Source organism: Cherax quadricarinatus, chromosome 23, assembly GCF_038502225.1.
Source record: "Cherax quadricarinatus isolate ZL_2023a chromosome 23, ASM3850222v1, whole genome shotgun sequence".
Taxonomy (NCBI): domain Eukaryota; kingdom Metazoa; phylum Arthropoda; class Malacostraca; order Decapoda; family Parastacidae; genus Cherax; species Cherax quadricarinatus.
In genome coordinates, this window is record NC_091314.1 from 29763670 (window position 1) to 29769982 (window position 6313).

Genomic DNA, 6313 nt, shown 5'->3' on the forward strand with positions numbered 1-6313 from the left:
TAGTAGTAGTAGTAGTAGTAGAAGTAGTAGTAGTAGTACTAGTAGTAGTAGTAGTACTAGTAGTAGTAGTAGTAGTAGAAGTAGTAGTAGTAGTAATAACAGTGGTAGCAGTAGTAGTAGTAGTAGTAGTGTAGCAACAGTTAGAGCAGCAACAGTTACAGCAGCAACAGTTACAGCAGCAACAGTTACAGCAGCAACAGTTACAGCAGCAGATACAACAGCAACAGTTACAGCAGCAACAGTTACAGCAGCAGCTACAGCAGCAACAGTTACAGCAGCTACAGCAACAACAGCTAGAGCAGCAACAGTTACAGCAGCAACAGTTACAGCAGCAACAGTTACAGTAGCAGATACAGCAGCAACAGTTACAGCAGCAGCTACAGCAGCAACAGTTACAGCAGCAGCTACAGCAGCAACAGTTACAGCAGCTACAGCAGCAACAGTTATAGCAGTTACAGCATCAACAGTTACAGCAGCAGATACAGCAGCAACAGTTACAGCAGCAGATACAGCAACAACAGCAACAGCAGCAACAGTTACAGCAGCTACAGCAACAACAGCTAGAGCAGCAACAGTTACAGCAGCAACAGTTACAGCAGCAACAGTTACAGCAGCAACAGTTACAGCAGCAACAGTTACAGCAGCAACAGTTACAGCAGCAACAGTTACAGCAGCAACAGTTACAGCAGCAGATACAGCAGATACAGTAGCAACAGTTACAGCAGCAACAGTTACAGCAGCAACAGTTACAGCAGCAACAGTTACAGCAACAACAGCTACAGCAGCAACAGTTACAGCAGCAGATAGCAGATACAGTAGCAACAGTTACAGCAGCAACAGTTACAGCAACTACAGCAGCAGCAGCAGCAGCAGCAGCAGCAGCAGCGTCCTCAGCAGCAGCAGCTGGATCAGCAGCAGCAGCAGCAGCAGCAGCAGCGAGCTCAGCAGCAGCAGCGAGCTAAGCAGCAGCAGCAGCAGCAGCACCAGCAGCAGTTGTTACCAGCAGCAGCACTACAGCAGCAGCCAGCAGCAGCAGCAGCAGCAACCAGCAGCAAGCTGGCAGCAGCAGCAGCAGCATGCTTACAGCAGCAGCAGCAGCAGCAGCAGCAGCAGCAGCACCCACAGCGCAGCAGCAGCAGCAACAGCAGCCAGCAGCGCTGCAGCAGCAGCACCAGCCAGCAAGCTAGCAGCAGCAGCAGCAGCAGCAGCAAGCGCTGTTGCAGTGCTGCCAGCAGCAGCAGCAGCTAGCAGCAGCAGCAGCAGCCAGCAGCTGCAGCAGCAGCAGCAGCAGCAGCAGCAGCAGCCGCAGCAGCAGCAGCAGCCAGCAGCAGCAGCAGCAGCAGCAGCAGCGTTATTAGACAGTTACAGCAGCAACAGTTACAGCAGCAACAGTTACAGCAGCAACAGTTACAGCAGCAACAGCTAGAGCAGCAACAGTTACAGCAGCAACAGTTACAGCAGCAACAGTTACAGCAGCAACAGTTACAGCAGCAACAGTTACAGCAACAACAGCTACAGCAGTAGCCACAGCAGCTACAGCAGCAACAGGTACAGCAGCTACAGCAGCAAGTTACAACAGCAACAGTTACAGCAGCTACAGCAGCAAGTTACAGCAGCAACAGTTACAGCAGCAGATACAACAGCAAGTTACAGCAGCGGCTACAGCAGCAACAGTTACAGCAGCTACAGCAGCAACAGTTACAGCAGCAGCTACAGCAGCAAGTTACAGCAGCTACAGCATCAACAGTCACAGCAGCAGATACAGCAGCAACAGTTACAGCAGCAGATACAGCAACAACAGCTACAGCAGCAACAGTTACAGCAGCAACAGTTACAGCAGCAACAGTTACAGCAGCAACAGTTACAGCAGCAGATACAGCAGCTACAGCAGCAACAGTTACAGCAGCAACAGTTACAGCAGCAGATACAGCAGCTACAGCAGCAACAGTTACAGCAGCAACAGTTACAGCAGCAACAATTTCAGCAGCAACAGTTATGGCAACAACAGCTACAGCAGCAACAGTTACAGCAGCAGATACAGTAGCAACAGTTACAGCAGCAACAGTTACAGCAACTACAGCAGCAGCTACAGCAACAACAGCTACAGCAGCAGATACAGCAGCAACAGTTACAGCAGCAGCTGTAGGAGCAGCAGCTACAGCAGCAACAGTTACAGCAGCAGCTACAGGAGCAGCAGTTACTAGAGCAACAGCTACAGCAACATCAGAAGCAGCTACAGCAGCAGCTACAGCAGCAGCAGCAACAGCTACAGCAGCATCAGAAGCAGCTACAGCAGCAGCTACAGCAGCAGCAGGAACAGCTACAGCAGCAGCAAGAGCTACAGCAGCAACAGCTACAGCAGCATCAGAAGCAGCTACAGCAGCAGCTACAGCAGCAACAGCTACAGCAGCATCAGAAGCAGCTACAGCAGCAGCTACAGCAGCAGCAGCAACAGCTACAGCAGCAGCAGCTACAGCAGCAACAGCTACAGCAGCATGAGAAGCAGCTACAGCAGCAGCAGCAATAGCTACAGCAGCATCAGAAGCAGCTACATCAGCAGCAGCAACAGCTTCAGCAGCAGCAGCTACAGCAGCAACAGCTACAGCAGCAGCAGCAACAGCTACAGCAGCTACAGCAGCAGCAGCTACAGCAGCAACAGCTACAGCAGCAGCAGCAACAGCTACAGCAGCAACAGCTACAGCAGCATCAGAAGCAGCTACAGCAGCAGCTACAGCAGCACCAGCACCAGCTACAGCAGCAACAGCTTCAGCAGCACCAGCACCAGCTACAGCAGCAACAGAAGCAGCTACAGCAGCAACAGAAGCAGCTACAGCAGCAACAGCTACAGCAGCTACAGCTACAGTAGCATCAGAAGCAGCTACAGCAGCAACAGCTACAGCAGCACCAGCAGCAGCTACAGCAGCAACAGCTACAGCAGCATCAGAAGCAGCTACAGAAGCAGCAGCAACAGCTACAGCAGCACCAGCAGCAGCTACAGCAGCAACAGCTACAGCAGCATCAGAAGCAGCTACACCAGCAGCAGCAACAGCTTCAGCAGCACCAGCAGCAGCTACAGCAGCAGCAGCTACAGCTACAGCAGCATCAGAAGCAGCTATAGCATCAGCAGCAACAGCTACAGCAGCACCAGCAGCAGCTACAGCAGAAACAGCTACAGCAGCAACAGCTACAGCAGCAACAGCTACAGCAGCATCAAAAGCAGCTACAGCAGCAGCAGCAACAGCTTCAGCAGCACCAGCAGGAGCTACAGCAGCAACAGCTACAGCAGCAACAGCTACAGCAGCAACAGCTACAGCAGCAACAGCTACAGCAGCATCAGAAGCAGCTACAGCAGCAGCTACAGCACCAGCAGCAGCTACAACAGCAACAGCTACAGCAGCAACAGCTACAGCAGCAACAGCTACAGCATCATCAGAAGCAGCTACAACAGCAGCAGCAACAGCTTCAGCAGCAGCTAGAGCAGCAACAGCTACAGCAGCAACAGCTACAGCAGCATCAGAAACAGCTACAGCAGCAACAGCTACAGCAACAACAGCTACAGCAGCATCAGAAGCAGCTACAGCAGCAGCTACAGCAGCAACAGCTACAGCAGCAACAGCTACAGCAGCATCAGAAGCAGCTACAGCAGCAGCTACAGCACCAGCAGCAGCTACAGCAGCAACAGCTACAGCAGCAACAGCTACAGCAGCATCAGAAGTAGCTACAGCAGCAGCTACAGCACCAGCAGCATCAGAAGTAGCTACAGCAGCAGCTACAGCACCAGCAGCAGCTACAGCAGCAACAGCTACAGCAGCATCAGAAGCAGCTACAGCAGCAGCTACAGCACCAGCAGCAGCTACAGCAGCAACAGCTACAGCAGCAACAGCTACAGCAGCAACAGCTACAGCAGCATCAGAAGCAGCTACAGCAGCAGCAGCTACAGCAGCAGCAGCAACAGCTTCAGCAGCACCAGCAGCAGCTACACCAGCAGCAGCTACAGCAGCAACAGCTACAGCAGCAGCAGCTACAGCAGCATCAGAAGCAGCTACAGCAGCAGCAGCTATAGCAGCAGCAGCAACAGCTTCAGCAGCACCAGCAGCAGCTACACCAGCAGCAGCTACACCAGCAGCAGCTACACCAGCAGCAGCTACACCAGCAGCAGCTACACCAGCAGCAGCTACACCAGCAACAGCTACACCAGCAACAGCTACACCAGCAGCAGCTACACCAGCAGCAGCTACACCAGCAGCAGCTACAGCAGCAACAGCTACAGCAGCAGCAGCTACAGCAGCAGCAGCAACAGCTACAGCAGCAGCAGCAACAGCTACAGCAGCAGCAGCTACAGCAGCAGCAACTACAGCAACAAGAGTAGTAGTAATAGTCAACATATTAGTAAACTTTTAAAGCATCAAGTATTTATATATCAATATTTACGTTTACAATATTTTCACTTACATCTTGCACCAATATTTCGCTCAATTACAAAAAAATAAGTCATTCGTTAATATACTGACGTGTAACTACGTATGTGGAAGTTGTGTATGTTTTGTATTTTTTTTTTTTTTCAGAAATTTGTCTTTCAGTGTTCAAGATGTTTTTGTAGTGTGTTTATAGCCTGTGTGACATGTTCACAACCTGTGTGAAACACGTTCAAAACCTGTGACACACGTTCACAACCTGTATGACACGTTCACAACCTGTGTGAAACACGTTCAAAACCTATGTGGCACACGTTCACAACCTGTATGACACGTTCACAACCTGTGTGAAACACGTTCAAAACCTATGTGGCACACGTTCACAACCTGTATGACACGTTCACAACCTGTGTGAAACACGTTCAAAACCTATGTGACACGTTCACAACCTGTATGACACGTTCACTCTCAGTAGTATCAGTTCCTAGTAACCAATTACCAGTAAACAGTTACCAGTAGTATGACTCACTACCAACCGCCTGTGTGAATCACTGTTATTCACTGACGTTGCTGCTGACTGTAGCATGTTTGTGGACGCCGCTCACCCCTAGGCTTCACTGGTGAGTCAGTCTAAGATAGAGAGCAGAGACACAGGCCAGGCGTGGTGCTCCCCATATTTTCCCTCCAATATACGTACTAACCAGCCTACGTGAGTGTTCTTACTCAATCCACGATTCGAACCCCCACACATGACATCACAACCTGTGTGACACATGTTCACAACCTGTGTGACACATGTTCACAACCTGTGTGACACATGTTCACAACCTGTGTGACACGTTCACAACCTGTGTGAAACACGTTCAAAATCTCTGTGACAAAAGTTCACAATCTGTGACACATGTTCACAACCTGTGTGACACATGTTCACAACCTGTGTGACACATGTTCACAACCTGTGATGCATGTTCACAACCTGTGACACGCTTAAGGCCTGTGACACATGTTCACAACCTGTGACACATGTTCACAACCTGTGACACATGTTCACAACCTGTGACACATGTTCACAACCTGTGATGCATGTTCACAACCTGTGACACGCTCAGGGCCTGTGACACATGTTCACAACCTGTGACACATGTTCACAACCTGTGACACGCTCAGGGCCTGTGACACATGTTCACAACCTGTGACACATGTTCACAACCTGTGACACGCTCAAGGCCTGTGACACATGTTCGCAACCTGTGACACATGTTCACAACCTGTGACACATGTTCACAACCTGTGACACATGTTCACAACCTGTGACACATGTTCACAACCTGTGACACATGTTCACAACCTGTGACACATGTTCACAACCTGTGACACGCTCAAGGCCTGTGACACATGTTCGCAACCTGTGACACATGTTCACAACCTGTGACACATGTTCACAACCTGTGATGCATGTTCACAGCCTGTGACACGCTTAAGGCCTGTGACACATGTTCACAACCTGTGACACATGTTCACAACCTGTGACACGTTCACAACCTGTGACACATTCACAACTTGACACATATTCACAACTTGTGACACACGTTCACAACTTGTTAAATACTCGTTCACACCTGTTAAATACTTGTTCAGAGCCTATTGAACACATGTTCACAGTCTGCTAAACACTTGTTCACAGTCTGTTAAACAAACACTTGTTCACAGTCTGTTAAACAAACACTTGTTCACAGTCTGTTAAACAAACACTTGTTCACAGTCTGTTAAACAAACACTTGTTCACAGTCTGTCAAACACTTGTTCACAAGTCTGTTAAACGTCAATTCTTTGTCTGTTAAACATTGTTCACGGTCTGTTAAGCACTCATTCACAACCAGTTACACACAACACTGTCA